The sequence below is a fragment of the Castor canadensis genome, chromosome 2, assembly GCF_047511655.1.
Source record: "Castor canadensis chromosome 2, mCasCan1.hap1v2, whole genome shotgun sequence".
Lineage (NCBI taxonomy): Eukaryota > Metazoa > Chordata > Mammalia > Rodentia > Castoridae > Castor > Castor canadensis.
In genome coordinates, this window is record NC_133387.1 from 57,187,772 (window position 1) to 57,211,857 (window position 24,086).

The 24,086-nt window shown below is 33.0% G+C and overlaps 1 protein-coding gene across 2 annotated transcripts in view; it reads left to right on the forward strand.

The window, feature by feature from the left end:
* Positions 1-24,086, forward strand: part of Sema3d (semaphorin 3D) — a 193,403-nt gene that overhangs the window by 21,861 nt on the left and 147,456 nt on the right. For both annotated transcript variants that reach the window (XM_074064862.1, XM_074064861.1), the window contains exon 2: positions 15,495-15,681. The gene's annotated coding sequence lies outside the window, so the exon portion shown is untranslated. The remainder of the gene's footprint in view (positions 1-15,494; positions 15,682-24,086) is intronic.

Genomic DNA, 24,086 nt, shown 5'->3' on the forward strand with positions numbered 1-24,086 from the left:
TAGCACTATGGAATTTTATATTTGTCTATTTCTGTATAGTATATGTGACTATTTATACTGCATATTGTGATTGTGTCTATATACATGCATGATTACATATGCTATATATTAAATATCAAATAGTTTATATATACATGTGTGTATTATAGGTTTAACATTTTATATGATGGACAAGGTAAGAAAAAGGTTTTGGAAAGTTATTAAGTAAATTTTTAAAAATCCAGTAAGGAAGAATCAGAGCACTGGGGCAAAAGAAGAAAACCCTACTACTTTCCAGAAAGTAAATAGCATGAACATGCATACTGACTGAAGCCTTCCTCTTCCTCCATTGAAATTACTTGATTCCTAGTCTATATCTTCCATTATATACAATGTGAACTTATTAAGGGAGGCCAGGTCTATCTTGATCATCACCTTAGCACTATGGTACAAATGAATGTGGGGTAGAATCACAACAGCTAAGTGTCAAATACTTCTTGTACAGAAAGAATGAATGTAGAGTGTCTTTTGGAGGGTCTCATTGACTTAGGACATTCGAGAAGATTACTGTGGACAACTGGAAGGTGTTTATTTGCTTTCTGGATCATATATGAATATCCTCTGATTTATGTTGCTGTTATCAGTGAGTTTTACGGAAACTTCATCATCCAAGAAATGTAAATGAGAGATTTACAAAATGCATACACTTGTAAAGAGAGGCTTTGGGGACTCACTCAACTATTTCATAATTAAAAGTAAAAATAAGTCATACCTAAATATTGATTAAAAGCTAAGTATTGCTTGTATAATTTGTTACAAGTACCATGTAGGAAGGATGGAGTTCTATTGAAACTGATGTCTGACTGCATCATCCCATCCACTAAAAAATATTAAGTAATGTATGGACTATGTGTGTCCACAGAGATAGGCCCTTTGCCAAATAGCTATTGATTTAGAATAAAGAACTGTGAGTTGACTAATCTTCTTTTGCCATTAGATTATGATAAGAAAGGTATGAAATATCAAATTATTGAATTATAATACAGACTTACACATAAATAGCCTCATCAAAAAAAACTTGTAACAAAACAGAATGCAGCTACCAGCCTTGTCTTTATAGCTTTTTGTCTGTGGGAGGTACAGACTTATCTAAAATGTTCCCACTTTCAATTTCTCATCTGGGTGTGAACAAAGTAAAAGATAATAGTCTTGCACAATATCATTCTTTCTTGATGTGGTCACCTTTAATAATAGAAACAAAAGAAACACTTCCCAAAATATTCATCATAATTCTACCAGGAAGCAGATGTGCAGTTTTATTTTTCTTTTAAATCATGCATTTATTTATTATATTATGTCTTTCAGTTGTGAATATTTTCCTGTAGAGGGAAATTCCATCCTTCCTGGAATATTAAATCCCCAAATTTTAGATGTAGTTTTTTAAACTTGTGAGTTAATGAGAAAAGGCACCCTTTCTTTTCTTACATATCTATTTATCTTTTGATTCTATCTCAATATCTCAATACCTTGAGTGCTTATAACGCTTATGGAGAATATTTCTGTTATATCAAAATAATAAATAATGGTAATTTAGTGGAAAAATCATATTCTTACAAATATGCCAACAAATTGGCCTACGACAATAGTATTGACTTCAAAGGAAATTATGTCATTCAAACATGAAAAATTATATAACTTAGCCATTTATTCTATTAGCTCTCTCATTTCTTTTTTTCATTCCTGCTGAAATGCTTTGTCTCTCAGAAAATCTCCCTCGTTGACCATTCTCCACATTTCCAGATACTGTTGGCTTCACTTCTTTTATCTAACCAAGATGTCTGCAATAGGCATTTTGAGCAAAAATTTTCGGCCTGTCATAACTTCTCATCTCTTAATCTTTCCTTACAGTTGATGTAGCTTCCTGTGTACCAATGCATAGTCTCATTTTGGCTTTATGATCACAGGTGGGTTTCTGTTCACCTAAGTAATGAAATGCCTACCTGTTCACCACACTACCTTTGCCAGGGATATTTCTCCAAGGCCAATTCACTTGTGTTGGTTTTCAGCCATCACTCCAGCTAACTTTTGAAAGGAAATGGTAATTGATGTTCACAACTACAAGCCTATGCACCATCAATTAGACAATGATTCTGATCAGGTGCCTTGGTCATAATTTATCATAACCTCCTACACAGAACCTTTTTCTTTATCAACTTTTACATTCTTCCAGTCCTTCAAAAGAGAAATGCCCAGAATAAAATGAAATTTTTATTTTAATTTTTCTTTAACCTTAATTTTTTTCTTTATTACCATGACAACCATGCATCCAGTAATCTGAATTGTACTCATCAGTGAGTCATCTCTCATGCAACACAGAGCAGATGCTGTGGGCCTAATCAACCTGGGGTCTAATCTTGATTCTTGACTTACTAATTTATGATCTTGGATAACTTACTACATCTCTCTATGCCTTAGTTTCAACATCAGTATAATGACAGTAATAACAGTATTTAAGTTACTTTGGCAATTAAATTACTTTAATATGTGGTCAAAATTTAGAACTTCTGGTTCTTAGTAATACCTACATAAATGTTAGCTACTATTTTTGTCACTTTCCTTTGCTCTCTATTTCCAGTTAACTCATTGGGTTTTCTTAAAATTTGCTTCTGTTCCATCATTAATATTATGATTTAAACTTTCATGATCTCTTGCCTAAATGATTTTAATAGCTTACTAACATTTCTAATTCATATTTTATCATAAGCCATAACCAACATAGTATACTGTGTACCAGAATCTTTGTCTTGGTTAGGAACACTTCATTTGTCAAGATCAAAAACTTACAGAAAATTATGTAATTTAAGCAAAGCTAAAAATATTGCTAATATACTTTTTGTCTAAACATATGTACAAAATATGTGTGTATGACTATATATGTGTGTAGGTACATTAAAATCTATAGTATAAATAAAAGTGAAAACAAACTCATTCTAAGCAAATTAGAAATCTATAGTTATTAAAGCTGCTCATGTCATTAGCATTCTTGTTGATTAAAGACTTCTTCTGTTGATTAAAAAAATTTACTGAAGCCCATAATATGCTCAGGCATGTATTAATATAATTTTATGTTAGGAAGATCAGATATCTTTTTAAAGTTTGGGAATAAGTTTTTCTGTCCCCTTGCTCCTTGTTTTCTTGTTTTTAAACATGACTTTTTCCAAGTATGTCTGTAAAAAACTTCTCACCTTTGTAAAAAGTTTTTGATGCTTAAGATACATGAATTTTTTCTCTACCACATCTTCTCTCCATAAATTGAGACTCCCATTTTATACTGAAGGAGTCAGGAATGGTTGACATCTTCCTTTGAACTGAAGTGAGTGTAAAGAAATACATCATGGACTTTTTTAAAAGTAGCTTACATATGTATTAAGTTATTTAAAAAATCACGGTAATATTGACAGGGTGATTGTGGATAAGGCATGATTTCTCTTTCTTAGATGATCCCTAATAAGGAGACTGCCTTGTTTGAACATTTACTCCCTACCACACTGATGGCAGAATCCAGTGTAAACACCTTGCCTTGTTATAATGAGGTTCTAATCTAACTTTGCAGTTTGTCCATGCTAATTTTAGTCACAAAGAACTATTACATCACTTCTTTTCTCATATCTTATGTGTCACTTGAAATATTACACATGGTCAGAATCCAGCTTACATTGTATTCCACTTAAGAACTTTTCATTGAATTTATTCCATTGTCCCTCTATCTCATTCAAGAATTTATTATAATTATTATTATTTTATTTATATTTAATAGCTCTTTTGTAGGATTTAAATTTTGCCAGAATTTTGGCTCTTTGTATACATTTTTGACTTCTCTAAGTACATTGTATTCTTGAGTAAAAGACTACATTGTACTCACCAGCTAAAATGGAGTTGAATCTTATGCAAATTTTAAGTTCTAAAGTCAATGTTTAAAGTGAAAATTTCATACTGCCATAATTATTCTGAAAAGATTCTAAGGTAATAAAGAATATGTATTATGCAGCATTCATGTGGCACATTAAGAACTGACATTTAGCCTCTCGATAAAGTACACCACTGAAAGTTTTCCCTCTGTATTACATCAAGACTCTTTCTGCATTTCAGCACCACTAGGTAAAATAACTGGCTTGAGTTTACAGGCTGTAATGTATAAAAATACATGTGTCTTTAAACGTGAAAATAGCATGTAGCTTAAGAAGATGCTCAAACTATGAGAACTAAGAATGAATCAGGGAGTTGGGAATTTCATTTTCTTTTCCAAAAATATTAGTTTTAAACATAAGTGGTCCAGAAGCTTTCAGTGAGCTCAGTGGTAGAGAAGTCACCTAGCATGCACAAGGTCCTGTGTACTGAGGGGGAAAAAAGTGGTTAGCAAACTCTATCTTCTATGTGCTTGATGTTCAAGAAATTGGATTATCCAAGTTTTATAAGAGTGTAGATAATATATGCAGATGCATGCATATACAGATATATGTTTGAGATTGAAAGAATTCGTTTAAGTAACTTGTTTAAGTCCAGGGTGATGAGTTATCATATAATGAAAGAATAGATTGGTTGAGTTTGTCATTACTCAGTGAAGACTTTAGCACTAAAGAGCAGACTTTTGTCATTAATTTTTATTAGGATATATTCAGTATACATGGGGAGATTTATTGTGACAGTTTCAGATAACCTTATATTGTACATTGGTTAGATCACCATCTCTCTCCCTTAACCCGCTCTCTGCCCCACTTAAAACAATCACAAGAGTTTCTTTGTTCTATTTTGTATAAGTATATGAAGTCCATCGCCATATTCTCTTACCTTAATCTCTCCCCCTCTCCCTCCCACAAGTATCCCCTCCCCACACTGTACCTGTCTTACAGTCTTGAAAAGAGCAGACTTTTGCTCAGATAGACTTTCATTCAATCCATTCTTTGCTACTGAATGACTGTAAGACCTAAAGCAGTCAGTAGCTGAACTTCCCTGAGCATATCTACTTTATCAGAAGCTAATTGAGATTGAGAGGAGTATATACACATGGAAGTCCAAAATGAGATGTGTAGGGTTTACCTCTTAGTAAGTACTCAAAAGTGCTTATTAGTTATACTGCTGATTGTTCCATTTACAAAATAAATATAACTGATAGAGAATGTCTAAATTTTGTTAGAACAGGAGTCTGTGACTTTACTCAATTCAGTTTATATTTGGAAGATTGGAAGGAATTACATTACCAGTTTTGAAAGGGCATTCAGACATGAAATGCTTGGTTATTTATTTGAATCAGGACTGAAACACTTGGCTGGATGAAGGCAATTCTGGGAATGAGAAGAAGGGAGCCTCTTTGAATGAGTGATGATGAATTTCTGAATTGGGTCTTTCAGGAATAAGAGCTTCTTTGCCCATTTTCCATGAATTTACATTTTCATAGTAAATTGCCTTGGATCAGATACATTTTAAGTAATATCTCTTATTTTGTGCATTACTTTTTTAAAAATGAAGACTTAAATAATCTATTTCTTTCTTACTCTTCTTTTATCCTTTATTTTGGACACTTGACTTTTTCAGATTTTCCTATCATACCATTTTTGTAGCCTTTTTTTCAAATTTCTGATCTTTGAAGTATAAATACACTCATGACTTCAGATATTTATCTTATTTTTCATTGTTTACTCTTTGACAAGCACTGTATTCTTTGCTTTACACAATTATTTTGCTGAATTATCTTTATTTACTTGGGAATGATGGCATTATTTCCTACTGCTCCCAGTTGAAGTAACTGAGGCAAAGAGAAATTCAATAACTTACCCAACTTTCCTCCTACCCGGTGGTGAAAATGGAATGTGTATCCAGGCTAGTTGACTTCAGAACTTAACCTCTCAACTGCTCCACAAACATTGCCTAACTTTCTTGGAGGAGCTTTTAAAGGTTGCCTCTTTTTTTCTTTCGGTTTTGCTTCCTTTTTGTTTTCCCTAGATGATTTAGATTTCTGTACCTTCCTTTTGTAGTTCTATTATTCTATTTTATTTTCTGCTCCCCTTCAAAAAGGAATATTTCTGAATTCAGTGCCTTTCCCTCCACTGTTCTTCACCTCACCTGCCACATCCTTGTCTGTCCTTGTCACTGCCTCCTCACTGGAGGTCCTTGGTTTCAAAATCTCTGTTCTGACATCAATCTCTAACTCATGCCTTTTACTCCTGTCTTCCAAGAAGGCTGAAATTGGAAAGTTATTTTCCTTTTGGTTAGCTCTGAGATGATGCTTTTGCTAAATATTTTTTCCCCTCAGCTTCTAGAGCCTTCTGTTCTGCACATTGCTCCTTGGTGCTTTTGGGAAGATGTTGCCAGTGTCTTTTTTGCACATGTGGTTGATTTTTAGTACCTGGAAAACTGGCAAAAATTTCACTCTCTTTCCACTTTCTTCCTCAGGTTTCTCCCCATCCTCCTAGAATACCTCTGCCATATTATTTTTCCTTTCATTTGCAGCCCCACCCTGCTGCAGTTTCAGAGTGTCCTCTTGTTCTGAATGCATTAATCCACCTGAACTTTCCATTGTCAATTCCATTGTATTTTAGTCAACTAAGATATGTCACACTGTGCAAACAAAAGTCACCCTGTGAAAATAAATGTGTATACATACCGAAAACTTAAGCAATGAAGTTTTATTCCTACTAATTTTATCTGATCTACTTCATCTGCTTTTTTCATTCTTCTTTAATAATTGTGCTTTTATGGTTCCAAAAAATCACACAATGAGGATGTGGCTTTACAGAATAATCACTGCTTTGTGAGCTTTAAGTGTTTATTGGTGTTGGGATTAAATGTACAAAGCATGTAAGAAATGTGTGCAGAGGAAAGACCACAGCACTGGCAGTCAGAAGATGCATGTCTTTGCTATTGTTTACTCTCCTTGTCTATATTGGCTTCTCAGTAACTCATCTGATTCTCAGCTCCATTATTTGTAAGATGGAGGAGCAATTTTTAACTACCAAAGTGAGATTCAAATGAGATAAAAAGCACACAAGTGTTTTGCACATTGGAAAGAGCCGCACAACAGGTACAGATTATTATTACATTGACCCTCAAAGGTCAGGGATGCAAGTTTTCAAACAAGTAAAACTTAAAAATGAAGACAAACAGAAAATTTGACTATATCAGTATAAGGATTTCATTTACTTAGAGTTTTCTACTGTGTATCAGACATACCTTAAAATATTGAGAACTGAAATTTGGGTTTTAATGAAGGAACACTTCTAAGTAGGAATGTGGTTATATGTGGTTGTGAGAAAAGTGGGTAACATATCTGTTTTACTGACTGAAATCTAAGACCAGTACCTGTGTGGGTAGTTCAGTGTCTTCTTATAGTAGGACAGATATTATAGAGTGATTCATAAGCCAAACACATATTGGTCTATGTATACATGCAGCAGCATATGTTATTATGGATGACGTCTTACCTGGGAATATTTGCTTCCTTCTCTGAAGAGACATCTCACTCCCATAGATATTTGATTTCAAGGTTTTATGCTTACCCACATGTCCAATTATATAAGTGATTCATTTATAATTTAATATTTTAAAATACCATATTGCAAACCCACACACAGAATCACTGGGAACTAAAAGGATTTGTTTCCATTTTATGTAGTTTCCTTCTGGAAACTGTTTCATTAATATATTGTTTCAGGTCATTAATTAATGAAGACTTTTGCATGAAAAAAATCTGGAGGAGAAAGATGAAACTTGCCTTTTGAAAATTGAGTTGAATTGTTAATATGACTTCAGTCTTCCCTTCATTATTTTGTTGATTGTGTTGTCTTCCAGAATTGTGGTAACCATCTGTGAGGCAGTGTCACTTCTATTTCATTCACCCTGTAAGATTCACATCGTCTCTTTCCCAGAACAGTGCCTTTCTACACGACAGTAGAAGAGAATTATTACTTGCATTTTTATGCAACCCTAATTTCAGGGTTGTCTTCTTCTTTTCTGCTTCATTGCAATTATTCTCTGTGAACCTCTCCTGGTACCAAGTTAAATAATACTTTTTCTCCAGAGGACTTATATCTTTGGCTTGTTCATAGATAGACTCTTCATCCATCAACTTGTTGCTCAACCAAGTTGAACTTGCTTAGAGCTTTAATCTTTCTTCATAAATCATTTTTTTCCACATCTTAATCACTCTTCCATCATGTCTCTGAACTCCTTCCAGCTTCTCTGTACCTTGGGATAATGAGGTGCCCAAATCTGAACACCAGGTGCAGTCCCACCAGTCCTGTCTTGGAGGGTCCTATTACCTGCAGTGCTGCTCTGATGCTTCTTTTTCCAAGGTACTCATTAGAGAGAGAATGCCTGTCTCTACAGGCAGAGAGGCCAGCATAGCTGCACATCACTCCATTCCAACTGCCTTCTGGCTAATTCTTTTTCAAGAGTGGAAATCTCAGTTTCCACTTCTCTTTCTCTTTCTCTCATTCTTTCTGTCTCATTTTTCTGTCTACCAAGACTAGTTTTTTTGTGTGTGTGTTACTGGTACTTGAACTCATGCCTCCACCAGCCCTTTTACTGTTAGGTGTTTTCGACATGGGGTCTCACGAACTATTTGCCCAGGCTGGCTTCTAACTGAGATACTCCTTATCTCTGTCTCCTGGGTAGTGAGGATTACAGGCATGAGCCACCAGCGCCAGGCTCTCTGTTTATTACTTTTTATTATTTTCATTTTACTCATCTTGCCTGACTCATACCTAATTTCTGGTTAATCCCTTCTTTTTTGTCTTGATCTGGCCCAATATCTTCCAAGTCCCACAATTTTACCCTAGTAATAACAATGATTCCTGTCACTCAGATTACATGTGCATACATCTCATAACTGTATCAACGTCTTTCTTTCCCTGATACACTTACTCTTTTACATTTATCTAATGCTTTCCTTTTTGTTATCAAACAAATCAGTATACAGTGTGACTTTATGGTGTTAGACATGAAAATTCAATTTTATCAAAGTTGCTCAGAGAATTAAGCTAAAAGTTATCAGTGTTTGCAACAAGGAAATGTCACCTCTGTATTTATTCACAAATTGTATAATTTGGGGAAAGCATGATAGATCTGACATTTCTGGAAGAGATACTGTGTAAATTATGGCTTGTGTTTATTTTATTTATTTATTTATTTATTTATTTATTTATTTATTTGCTCAGTTCCTTCATATCTTTTCTTCTTCCTTTCTTCTATCACGTAAGGGTATTGAAATCTTCTTTATGTCTGTATATAGTGTGAGGAAAAGAAGACAGCACCTGTATTTTCTATCCTGCTGTCAAATGATTAGCTCTGCAGCTGCACCAAATCACACCTCTTCTGTCACTTATGTTCTCATTCATGACAACACTGTGGTTAACAATGTGATTAAATGAGAATAAGATAGCATTTTTTTCACAATTTAAAGACTAGTGAGGGATAAAACAAAAATAAAGTTTTGAATTAGATTGAAGAGAACCTTGACAACTTGCCAAAAAGTTTTTCTCTCTAGTGTGTAAAACAACTGTCTCCCATTCACCTACCAAATCAATTTTATCAAAACACCTTCAAGGTGTGAATGTGAGTTGTGTATGACTGGAATATTGAAGTAAGGGAGCTAGGAAAATATGATAATCTTCCAGGAATTAGGTAATAAAAACTGACAAGAATTAGAAGTTGAAGGAAAATTTGAGTCTGGCATTTTAGACAGGGTTCCAACTTAAAATAGGTAACTGGTAAAAAGCAATTAGATTGAGTCTTACCAGCTGTAGTGGTTTCCTGATCATCCCTCTGTGACTTTCTCAAATGGAATGCTTGGAAAAGATTTCCTGGAAACTAATTTTGACAAGTCTATCAATTTCATGTGCATCTATCTGGTTATGAAATTTTTAGCTGAATGGGGTAAGGAAGAAAAGAAGAGACAGCCAATGTTGCTCACAATTTAGAATAGGATTTAGTAGTAGGGCAAGATCAGCAGCTGAGGTGTTAGTAAAGAGAGAGATGAGTTCACACAGCAAGTAAACACAAGAGACACGGGTGAGAGGAGTGGTTTGGGAACTAAAGTGAAAAGCTGAGGACTGAATGTTGGTAGGGAGAAAAGCTCCATCCCTGCATACCAAAGCCTTCATTGGCTTATTGGTTTTGCTTTCCCTAAAAACTGATGGTGCACATATAGCTATAAATTTATGCTTTTTATTAACTTGTAAGTCTTAGAAAATAAAAACAGAAAAGGGAAATGGAGCATCATCTTGGGACTCTGTGCAAAAGCACTGAGCATAAGCTTGAGCACCTGTCAAACATTATCACAGGATGCTGGTAGAGTCAGGCTGTGTAGAAAAAGCATGCAAATGTACTTTAGAATGCTGTTTAGAAATGAAAAATTGATTATGCATTTAAAAATGCAACTGCTCAAGAACTTAGTCCCACTGGGGAAAATGAACTAAAAGCATTTCTGTTAATATTTTGAAGATAATCAAAAACTCAATTCAATTTGTTCATTATACTATGCTAGTATTTTAACATTAATGTCAAAATTATTACCTTATTTATATTAACATAATTTGCTTATTTCCTACCACAATTTTAATATTGGCTTTATTTATCTAAACAAATTGGAATAAATTTTAATCTTATGAAAGGAAGAAATAAAGGAAGGATCCAGATCTATTTTTTTAATCTATCTAAAAAGGAAGGCCTGTGTCAGGGAGAGTGAGACATTCTGTATTTAAAAGTGGCATTTATTCCTAAAGCATGTCAGCCTTGTTGCACACTGACCTACTGTGTTTATCTTTACAAATAGGAAAGTAAACCATTGTGCAAACCCACTTCCATTTGGAAACTGTAGTGCCAAGTGTTAATAGGATCATTCTTCCAAATGAAGTTCATTTAGAATCATTGCTTTGAGTAACAGGCTTCTAGTGGGTATTTCCATGAAGCATTTGAAGTCTATGTGTATATATACCTGGGATGGAGTGGCTCATAAGTTCATATGTACTCCTAAAATATATTAATATTGAATTAGAATGTAATCAATACCATGGGTCTTAAAGACACCTGTATTTATCAAGAAATATTTTGTAGAACTCTGTACCCTAGAAAATATGATTTCTTAGGTTGGTAGACTAAAGCTCTAGCATTCTGTGAAATACATTAAAATTTAGAGACTGCTTTATTATCTCCAGAATCACTTATCTCATAGAAAAATATATTATGTATTAGAACTTTATTTTGTCTACTTGTGACATTTCTAAGTACACACATGCATACACAGACATATGCAATGGAAAGACGATAAAAACTTCACATTTTCATAATAAAAATCAAGGCAATTAAATAAGTACATTCTAGTGCATTTGGACTTAAAGGTCATTATTTTAAAAAGTGAACTGTATAACTGTGATATAAGTCACATTGTTCATTTATATTTCCAGCAGCTTGACATTTTTAAATGCTGCTGATTAAGGTGTCACAATTCTTCAAAGAGATGTGAGGGTTCTTGTTGCTTTGTGCTAGGTACAAAGATTATGTTGGTAATAGTAGATACTTTAATAATTTGCATTCTGTTGAAAAGCCAGTCTACATTAAAAATAAATATCTAAAGTAAAATATTTATGGCTATACATATCCTACCTCTAGAAGGGAATTAAGCTGTGATTATTTCATCCTTTTTCAAAAAAATAAATTTGTTTCAGTCACTAAATATATAAACATCTAATTAATATCATCAACTGGGCCCATTCACTGATGTCTATAACTGAAGATTCAGGCACATTCTTCTGGAAATGTATTAAGTTTAAGTATGACGAAGTCTTACTAGAGGTTTAAAATGTGCTCTTGGAATAAAGGAGAAAAATAGAGGGGATGAATAGAGGATATAGTACATCTATACATGGAAATGTCACAATGAAACTCTTTGTATAGCTGCTTAAATAAACAAAAATGTCTTTTTTTTTCAAAAATGGAGAACAAGAAGGTTAAACAAGTCCTGTTTAGGGTTGGTATCAGTGGAAAGGGAGAGACTATAAGAATATATGGTAAGGATGCAGGAGGGTGAATATGGTGGAAATACAATGTACACGTGTATGTAAATGGAAAAATGAGACCTGTTGAAACTATTCCAGGAATGGGGGAAGGGGATAAAGGAGAATGATGGGGGTGAATTCAGACCTGATCTATTATAAACACTTTTTTAAATTTCACAATGTACCCCCAGTACAACAATAAAAAAATAACAAAGTAAAATGTGCTATTAGAAAAGAAAATAAGACTGTAGCCTTAGAAGCAAGAAGATTTAAAGGAACTCATGATCACAAGTGATGGAATGCACACTAAGACATTTATTTTAATAAATCTTTAAACTTTGAAGCTAGTGCAGGAAAGAGCAGGGAATACACTGGAAGCAACAGGCATAGGCAATGACTTCCTCAATATAACTCAAATGGTTCAGCAACTATGAGAAAGGATTAACAAATGGGACTATATGAAATTCAAAAGCTCTGCACAACCAAAGAAATGGTTTCTAAATTGAAGAGGCTGCTCCAAGAATAGGAGAGAATCTTTTCCAGATATACATCTGACAAGGGATTAATAACCAGAATATACAGGGAGCTCAAAAAACTCAACTCCTAAAAATCAATGACTCAATGAAGAAATGGGCAAAGGAAATGAGCAAAGCTTTTTCAAAGCAACAAGTCCAAATGAACTGGGCTAGGTTCATACTCAAGCACTCCATCTCACGAGCCATTTTTCCAGGCAGTTTTCTTTTTTAACTATGTGAGTGCATTGAATCAATAATTGCCTATTGTTGTTATGCCTTATATGTGAGTAAAGGTACATCATGAGATATTTCCATTTTATCTTAGCCAAAAGACTGAGAAGCAATCATCATGACATATTTATATAATTAAAATGTACTGGTTTATCCCAACTCACCCACTGATTGAGACTTTGGGAGAGAAAATGGGAAAGAAATATATGCCATGATAAAATTGTTTTCATTATTTCAGATAACTTTTTCGCTAATGTTTAATTTCTATTTTTTAACCACTAAATGAAGGACAATTTTAGCTTTGAATGTGGTTCACTTTGTTTCTAAAAGTGAAGATCTGGACATCTTAACATCGTATTTACTCATGTAGTATAGGTGTTTAATCATCAATAACTATTTTTCCAAGCTGACCTAATGTCCTTGAAGCTGACTAAAAGAGAAAGTTGGTAGGAGGGGTCAAGAGAAGTTTCTCTGCAATAATCAGAATGAAATAATACTCTCAAATTTATAGGCATGAGATTTGAACTAGGCATTTCTCATTCTTATGCTGTATTCAGTTGCTTTTTAAATTATGGAATTAAATGCTCAAAGATGAAAACTTTTGAGTCTCAATATCCCTGAATCAAATGCTGTAAAAATGAAGTCGCTTTGCTGTTGTCTATCAAAGCCTTCTAGCCATATTTTACATTTAGAGCTTTATATTTGTTCTTCTATTTCTATTTTGTTAAATAAAATGTTGAGACATATAAAAAATACATGAAAAAATAAATGATCGCCATTCCTGGCCATAAAGGAAATGCAAATAAAAACTACACTAAGGTTCCACCTCACTCTTGTTAGAATGTCTACCATCAAGAACACAAAAAACAACCAGTGTTGAAACTATTCCAGGAATGGGGGAGGGAGGATGAAGGAGAATGGTAGAAGGGTTGAATTCAAATATGATATATTTAACACATTATAAGAAATTTTATAAATGCCACAATGTACCTAAACCCAGCATAACAATGAAAAGACACATATTTTTATTACCTCTTAACAATATATTTTTAAACTGTTAAGAGTAAATAAAACCATTTGGGCCCTGCTGAAGGGTTTAGAAGTGAAATATACTGATTCTTTTATTTTCTAAAGTGCATATTTTTATGAAACTACTGTAAAAATGGGGAGAGGGAGAGATAAAGGAGGATGATGGAGGGAATGAATTCAATTATGATACATTGTAAGAACTTTTATAAATGCCACAATGTACTCCCACCCAGCACAATGAAAAAAAGAAGGAAAAAAGTTTTTAAAAAGTACGTATGTTTTAAAAAATCATATGGATTGGCATGGACATATAGATCTGTGAAAAGCAAATACAGAAAAAAGTTAGTTGTAGAATCAAAGCATGGGCATGTGGATAATTGCTGCATACCTTAATGTTTCTGTATGTGTAAAGTTTCTATAACAAAATTTTGCAAAAATATTTGCATGATAAGAAAAAGGATTATTATATCAGTTTTGAAGGCAATCTGCTAAAACATGAAGGAAGATAGAAGCCAGTAATAACATGACACAATTCCTAATAAAGAAAATATAAACTAGTCTGTATTTTAAAATTAATAGATTTTACAATAAGTAAATTTAAACCTTACCTAAATTTCTTTCAGATTTACACATATTTTTTGAAATAATATTTTATTCTTTTCTCTAGATTACGTGTTCAAACCTAGTTATTTTTTATGGCTGCCTATTATTTAAGACTAACCTAAAGTTATCACCTTATGTTGTAATTTTGTCAATGAGCCTATTCAGTTTTATGGTTCTCTATGGTACACTTATAAAGTGCACTTTATACTGCACTTCTAGTTCCCTATTAACAATGAAACAATCTGTACTACTGTATTTCAAATCATTAAATGACCATTACTTCATTTACAATAAAAATCATAAACTGTGCAAGTGAATTTTATACATGTTCATTCCTTAAGTGTTAATAAGTAAATGTCTGGTTAGCTTTTGTGTAGAGAAAGTCACAGACCCCCCACATGGTGAAATTTATCTCAGGTTTGATGGGATACCAAGAGTGCACTACCCTTCCTATTTCCCACAGGCACCTTTCCATGAGAGCTGCCATGTTTTCTTCCAACCTTTTACCTTAATAAAATATTTAAGTATTCTATTGAAAGATAAATGACATGAGGTACTGTAAGTTATTATTTAATTAATGTAATGTCCTAAAAAATCCTAAGAAACTTTGCATGGGCAGTGTTTAGAAGTTAAGAATACTCTGCTGTCTGTAGTGTCTGAATGTTCTTCAGTTCAACCTGCATGGGGGATATGGTACCTTGGAAGTTAGGCAGGGAGAATCAAGTAGCAAGGCACTGTATGCTGAAAAAAGGAGTATAAGAGAGTTTCTTTGATGGTTAATGTTATGTCAAATTGACTGGACCATGGGATGCCTAGGCATTTGGTTAAACATTACTCTAGGTGTATCTGTGAGGGCCCTTCTTGATGAGATTAAGATTAAAGACTGCATTGTTACACAGAGTAAAGATTGATATCCCTAATGTAGGTAGCCCCATATAACCAGTTGAAAATCTAAAGAAAACAAAAAGGCAAACCAGCCCATAAGTAGGAGGGAATTTCCTTTTGTCTAACTGAGTTGTGCTGGGATATCTTTCTGCTTTTAGACTTGAACTGAAATATCTCATCTTCCTGGTTCTGAAACTTACAGGTATTCACGCTGGAACTACATTGTGGGTCCCTTCATTCTCAAGCATTCAGACTTGGATTGGAACTGCTCCATCTGCTCTGCTGGTTCCTGAGCTTCTGACCTTAGACTGGAACTACACTACTAGCTCTCTTGGGCCTCCAGCTGGTCAACTGCAGGTCTAAGAATTCTCATCAGTCTCCATAATCATGTGAGCCAGTTCATTACAATAAACAACTCTGTTCTTTCTCCTTTTCTCTTGATAGATAGGTGATAGATACATAGATACATAGATACATAGATACATAGATACATAGATCAATATAACCTGTTGGCTCTGTTTCTCTGAAGAACACTGACTAATAGACTTTCTTTGGGATGAGGTTTTAGAAGGAGACTGTTCCCAGGTCAGTTTGACAGGACAAACTTTAGATACTCTGTGTCCATACCATATGCAAAGTTCTTTCTAGATATTGTCAAAAAATCTTTAAATAAAAAAGATAGTTTGGTCTCTTTTATATAACCTTATTGATTCGTTGAAGCAGCAAATTTATAATGTAAACTGATTATAATGCCTTGGGTTCAGGTAGTTGTATACATGAAAATGTTATCACTAGGTTAGAAATCACCTAAAAATAGTTACTTAAATCTCAGAATTAGCAGCCATGACTTTCCTATAATTGTTTGATTTGAACATGTCAACATGTTTGAATTTCTGAAGCTTTTTGACTCTGACTTGCATCAGTATTCACTTTTGTCTTAGCTCTAAAGCTAAAGATTGAAAACTAGTCTAATGCCTTCTATACTTTATTTATTTTATAGAATAGCAAAGTATACCATATGGGCAGCAAATGATTGGCCAATTTTTAATCTTGAAATATATTTGGATTTGTTTTCAAAAGCAAACTCTTGATAGACATTATTTTCATGAGATTATCAATATATTAGAAGACATAATTGCTAGTATATAATCTTAGCAATTATCTTTTATTATTAAATTATTAATAGCAATCTTAAAATAATTCCTGTATGGTCTATTAATGTTCTTTTGTTTCATTGTTTGCAAGGCATAACCAATAACTCTTGAATTTTACTTTTCTATAAGATTGTTTTTAACCTTTTACATACTTATCCTCAGACCATTTTCAACTTTGTCAAATTATCTTCTACAAACCAGACATACAGTCATACTCAAATTATAAACTATTCCTTCTTGAGCAAGAACAATGATGTCTTTTTTTCCACTGCTAGAATATTTTATTTCAAAATGTGCCAGAGTAAATTGATGTATCCTTGTTGGTTTTTATAAATGTACACATACACATTTGTATATACAAAGTTTGTATGTCACTCGTTAAAGGTCTGTCCAAAAGAAGAAACATTTACTGGAAGGTTAATGTAGATGTTTGCACTTCATTTGACAATAACTTATTTGAACTAAAGTTTCAGTTTTGAGCAATGACTAACAGTATCAATGTCTACCAGGAACAATGACTACAATAGAGAACTAAATTTCACTCTTATGTCTAGAGGTCACAATTTTCAAAGATGATGATTCTCACAAGATTCTGTTGCATAGTTATCCTAAAAAATGATTATCATTAGCCACAGAAATTTAATAGAATCCTAAATAACAGATTTACAAACAATTATTCCTATAATGGGGTACTCAGAAGGAATAAAACTATCTGTTAATCTTACCAAGACTGTTCTCTGTGGAGCTCAAAAAAGTATCATGTCATAACAAATCATTCTTAGTTTAAGATCTCTTCTTTAGGTGCTGCTGCAGATCTTGATGATGCTAAACAGAAAGGGAGCACCCATTTCTTACCTTGTAAAGGAGCAAAGCCTTTAAAAGCACTCTTTGAAGAAGTTTCGGTAAATATAATCAGAGTCAAACACAGCAGCACTTTATTAACAAGGACAGAGTAATCTGATCACAAGGAAATATAAGTCTAAAATAAATGATACCATTGGCAGCATAAAATAAATGTACTCATCCCAATGCGTGTCTCACATGTTGAATAAATGTGGCTTGTAAGCAAGGAAATACAAAAGCAACACTTAAACCACAGACTGACTGTAGAGCATCTCCTTACTTTGAGAAAGGTAATGAATGGTCATAACACATAATTAGAAAGAGGAGCCATTGGAGTATCTATTAATTGGATCAAACACTCCTGTTAGATTTCAATACTGCTTGATATTGTTTCCCTCTACATAATGATGTCAATTTTTGTGTTCTCAATAGGGGGCCATTAATCTTTCCTCTTAACATTCCAAACTCATGGGTCTAAGAGTCAACTACTTGTAACATTGATACATTTTTTTGTGGTCTTCAGTGGTGCAAAATGAGCATGTTAGCATAATTGGAAAATGATGAGGGGCACAAAGAAGCCGTATACATATTTATATAAAGTAGCCCATATTACAATAACACACAACAAATAATTTATTTCAGACATTTACCTTAGTCATTTTGTGAGCACTCATTTAATTAAGCAAAGAACACCAGTGTTTTAATAAGGTCCCTTTCAATCACATGAGATTTCTAAACAAATATTTGGAATGCTCAGAAGATCCTCTTTCAATGATGTCTTTTGATGACCAAATCATATAACTTAGATCAAATTTAGTCATAGAATACTGATATCTCTTTTCTTGCTCATGGTTGACAATGATACTTTCACTTGCAACTTTCGCTAATTCTAAGAATCAGTAAAAGGTAATTCATTCATGACTTATTTACTCATTGTACTAAAATTTATCTAGCAAGCACTTGAAGTAATCAAAACATCAGCTCAAACAACACTTACTCTGAATAAACAAATACTGTCATACAAGTAACTACAGATGTGAAACTAAACAAAACAAAATGAGGCAGAGATTAAAATTACAACAACCAGCTAATGACATAAAGAAACAAAAAATTATAAGGTGATTATGTAATTAATGATTATGAAATCTAAAGAACATCCCTAACTTTTATACATCCAGACATGGAAACCATAAAATAATGATCTTTTGTTGAAGTTAGAAAGTAAAGACAACTTCCCAGGGTTTATGACTTCTGACATTTATAAGAGGTATTATTTGTTAAAAAAAAAAAAGTTTATGGGATTTCAATATGTTGATCAAAGTAAAATCAGAAAACCATTCCTTCTTTTTAAAACTTTGGTATTTACAATAGGAATTTTTTAAATTTCATAAGATCCTTTTTAAAAATGTAATATAAAAGCACAAAGTTTTCTAATCTAAAAACATAAGCTTGTAAATATTATAAGTGGGTGAAAACAGTTTAAAATTTTGGAAACAATGTTTTATGAAATTTTTTATTGTCATATTTACAATAAAATTAGTTGATTTTAAAATCAATATAATGAATTGGATAGGAAATATTAATGTCAAAAGCTACAGTGGTATAGGATGCTTTGAGAATATGAAAACAATAGTGTTCTAATAATCCAAAAGTTGTTTACCTTCATGACTCTCTCTCTCTCTCTCTCTCTCTGTCTTATGCACACACACACACACACACACACACACACACACACACATCAATTCTGAAGTTCAAATTTAGCCAATATAGAAATAAATTGTTTTCTTATCATAAACTTCAGTATTTCAGTACTGTTTTTTGGAACAGATTTTGAAAATAATCTATTATTATTTGTTAGGAACATCACAAAGTTTTGTTTGCTTGTTTGTTTTGCTTTCTTAACTTCTGAATTTAAAAGGATTTCTCTGAATTGTATATATGTATATACAACTCATATATACATATATATAGAAGATTTCCAAGGTGAAAAAAATGAAGGAATTAGACTACACAGGACCAAAAGAAAAAAGTGAGAAAATGAGCAGTCATCTTGAATAACACTTAATTTTCTCTACCTAGGCTTTCTGCAGCAATTTCCTTTTCACTTAACTTCATCGGCCTTTCAGTATCAGTAATATCCAATAACCTTCCTAGTTATATGTAGTGTATATATGTGTGTGTCATAATGGTGCTATTTAAATATATCGCTTAGCATTTGAAGAAAGTTCAAGGTTAATATTAGGTTCTTAAATATTATTACTGGGTTAGTATTAAAACTTTGGAAATACTACTTTTTTATTACTGTTGTACTGAGGGTATAATGTGGCATTTACAAAAGTTCTTACAATACATCATGGTTGAATTCACCCTCTCTGTCATTCTCCCTTATGCCTTCTACTCCTGATCCTGGAGTAGCTTCAACAGATCTCATTTTTCCATTTACATACATGTGTACATAATATATCCACCATATTCACCTTCCTGTACCGTCTCCTTATATCTCCCCCATCCCACTTGTACCAACTCCCAGACAGGACCTGTTTTTACCCTCCTGCTCTCTGTAGAAATACCGCTTTACGATAGAGTATTTTGTTTGTCTCACATTTACAATGAAAAGAATTCATAGAAAACAAAATCACACCATTCACCACAGAGGACATCAGTGTAAGGAAAGTCAGCTCTGGGCTCTTTCCAGTGTGGCTTAATGGTGGCACCACAATGAAGACATTGTTATAGCAGGCTTTGCCTACCTGGTTGACTTACACATAAACTCAGAAACCACAGCATAGCAAAACTCCAATGACTATAAACTTCTGGCCATAAATCTACCAAAAGCTGGAAAATACAGAAGTGTAAAGAAGATATCAAAATGAACATTAATATTAAAGTGGGAAACTCGTTAGTACATGGCATTCACAAATTCTCCATCAGGTTTGATTTGGCGAAAGATCCTACTAACAAGGACATATTTTTTATATTCCAAGACACTTAGAAAATCTTGAAAAAGTTTTTCTGTTCTTAGTATTTCAGTAGTTGAGTGTTTTTTTTCACAGTACAACTAGTCCAACAAATAAGTACCAAGATTTTTGATTATTATGGCCAAACATCTTAACAAATATTTATATGTTGAGATCCTAAATTGAAAAGAAAATAAATTAATATTTTAATTCATCTTAAATTACTTACTAATGAGGTGTGTAAGCATGTTAGTATACAACTACTAATACCTTGGAATCAGATTGAGCATTACATACTTCATTACCTGTTTCACATGGGCTTTAAGAAGGGTTTCTTGATATCACATCCCCTGAAGAGAACCCAACTTCACAGAGTTATAAGGTCCTGAATAGCAATGTGCATTCACTTGTGCTGAAACTGAAACACCTTGACTAGTAGTTCATGCAGTATGTGACAAATGTTGAATGCTGTTCTGTTTACTTTGAAACTTGCATGCCTGATGAGTTCACTATCACTACAGAACTGTCTTGTCACACAGTTTAAGGATGATGAATAGAGGATATGAGAACTAGGATGAATTTAGCTCCTGAATCTTAAAATTGAGAAGTCAGAAGGTCTCTGCCACAGTGGAAGAGAAAATCACTGGAAAGCAACCATAAAAGTGCAGAACCTTAATTTTTTTAAAAGGAACGTTACCTCTTCTTGTGTGTGTATCCTAACTGCAAATAAGACAGCAGCAATACAAGGAAGGTGATTGTTGTCATGCACTCATTTATATTCAGATTTTAAAACATTACTAATGAGATTTTAAATGTGATCTTTCTCCTTGCTTCATAGAAAAATACAATTGAATCAAATTAAACAAAAATAACTGCCAAGCTAGAATTTGTGTGCATTATCCAGCTGCTCCAGGATTTCTCTCCAAAACTTACTAGCTCTCTTATTTAAGTACAGTCGTTACTAAAACCAGATTGATTTGTAATGGCAATTTTTCCACTTTTGAATTGTCAATTGAAATGCATTGGTGTTCACATAGGAATCCATAGTAAATCCTAACCAAATTCCTACATCAGTCAGAGGTTTCAAACTACGGTGAGAGGTTCAGGGCAGCTAAGAATAAGTGTGACTTTAATTTGTGATTCTAGGCTGACTTAGAATGTTGGATTTTGCAAACAAAATCCCCTCCCCCAAATTCTCTGTGGTAGTAAATCATGTTTATTTTTCTATCACATGAAATATAAGACAAAAAATATGTCTCTGTGATGGGAAGCCTGCTTCTATCCCACAGCAAAATGTTTTCTGTCTCTGGGGAGGAGGATGAAGGATGTGGACACCATCCTTGTTTAAGTTCTCAAGCTAGTTTTAACTCCATCTTTTATATTATATAATTTAAGCTTAAAAGTGATGTTTGATTGTCAGTTTAAAACTTTTTGGCTTGTCTGAAACACCTTTAGTAATTTAGTCTCCTCTTTCAATTCTAAATTTTATGAAATCTGAATACAGACCAGATATAAAAATTTAACATTAATGTAGATACATTCAGAAACTATAAAATGCATACCTGACTTTCAAGACTTAGGATAAATAAAGTAAAGCATCTGATAAATGATTTTATATTGATTTCACATTAAAAGAATATTTCAGATACAATTTTAAGCAGATTATAAAAATTGATTTTACCTGGTACTTTTTTTTCTTATGAGCCTGCAAGAAAAATTTTAATTATAGTTCTCATATTACATTTTTATTTGAGAACTGTAGATTATATTACACAGTGGATATTACATGTGGTATATGTTTATGCTATTCATATCAATAACCACTAGTATTTCTATAATGATGAATTCATTAACACATACTCTAGAACTTATATGTCAGACTTTATTCATATGGTCTGACTTCATATGAGTATTTTAAATCTTATCAATTTCATTTCTAATTGTGTGTGGGATTATGATATGTACAAAGAAGTTGCTCATCATCTTTTGAATTAGTGATTCTTAAGGTGATTTTGCAAATCATTTTTGATTATTTGTAACTGTGTATGAGACAAATTTGTTTAAAAAAAGAAAAAGTTTAGCAAGAAGTCTAGGATAGATGAGCTCTTGATTGTTACTCTTCCTAATTAAGGTGGCATTGTCTTACTATTGGCATTCCCTGAGAAAATATCTTCAATTCATGGATGTGGTTAAAGAGAAAAATATGTATAAGATATGTATTTATTTTGAGAAACTATCACCCAGCCAAAAAGAGAAAAGGTTAGTCTATTCACATCATACTGCTTGTGTGGGAATCTTTCTAACAAAAAAGCAAAAGGAGCCATAAAATTAAAGAAAATATTGATGGGTTTTTCAGACACTAAAAAATGTCACCATCTTTCTGATCTTATGAAAACTCTTTTTCTGAGATCTCTAAGCATAAGACAAATATCATAAACCTTTATTCTTCAATCTAAAACCTGTCTACATCCTGCTCATGAGACCCATATCCAATGCAAATTGGGGAAAATGCTGCATTATCATGGAGAATGATTAAATAAAAATAGGACCACCATGAACTAGATTCCTTATTTCCCTAGTGTAATCTGTCTTTCATAAATAAATTATGACATCTTTAGAAACCTTTTTTATTTTTTATAGGGTCTTAAATAATGTTATAATTCTATGTCTAGAGAAATAAATTTTGACTTTAAAACAGAGTGTTTTCCCAATATTTTACTCGGAAGTTTTGGTTCAAAAGTCTATTATATTGGAGAAATAACTACTCAAATTCTGAAAACATTATTGATTAATTTAAAAATTGGGGGAGAAATACTACATAAATTATTCTGTTTACTGATGCTAATGTGTAACTTGTTAGAAATACTAATATACCAAAATGAGTTAAAATGCAATGCTGGCTTCTAGACAGCCCACTGAAATACAGTGTTTTTCTTTACCTTTTTTTTCTTCCATTTCTTTGGTAGTTGTTAAATTTAAATAGTACATCAATGTATTGAAGCTTTGTTTAAATGAACATTTTACTCTTGCAATTCTCTTTCTTTTAGTGCAAAGTGCATTGCACACTCCATAAATTAATACTGAGAAATCTAAATTTACTCCAGTAGATACTGTCAGTGATGGCTTTATAAACTGGGTCCTTGTTTATTCTGTGTGTGGCCACTTTGGTTATTAGTAGAGCTTACACTGACCTTTCCCCAGATTTATTAGACTTGGCCAAAACCTTGAGAAAACAGAACCAAGTTTCTCTCAATAGAAAACATTATTAGATGCTAAAAAAACATTGATTTAGGTAAACTGGTACTACTCAGCCCAAAAGGAACATGTTCTTATTTGTATTTCACTCTGATGGGTGAAAAAACACATGAGGGAATTGCTTTATAGAAACCACAAAGAAGGTACATTTAAGTAATAGTTAAGACTTTGTCTTTAGGATAGCTTCAGACTCATTCATGAAGAGCAGTGATCCTCTGCCAAGGGAGAGCATGCATCATATTCTTCTCCCATTGGGGAAAGATCAAGAGAACACTCAATCTTTTTAAAATTAGTACAGAATCCCCGATAGTACAGTGACTGATTTTCTCTGGATTCCAACAGATCTTTAAAAATGGGGCATATTTTGCAGTTAGTTTGCACATGATTTTGACATAAATTATTAATTCTTTGACAGCCTTGAGATTCCTGAAGAGGTTAAAGAACTTTTAAGAGAGTAACTTGAACTTATCTCTCAACAAGAAGTTAATGCCATGAAAAAAGAAAAAAAAAGAGGAGGGGAGAATTTTCATGCTAAGTTAAATATGACAGGGCTGAAGCTACGTATAACATGCCACATTGAATTGG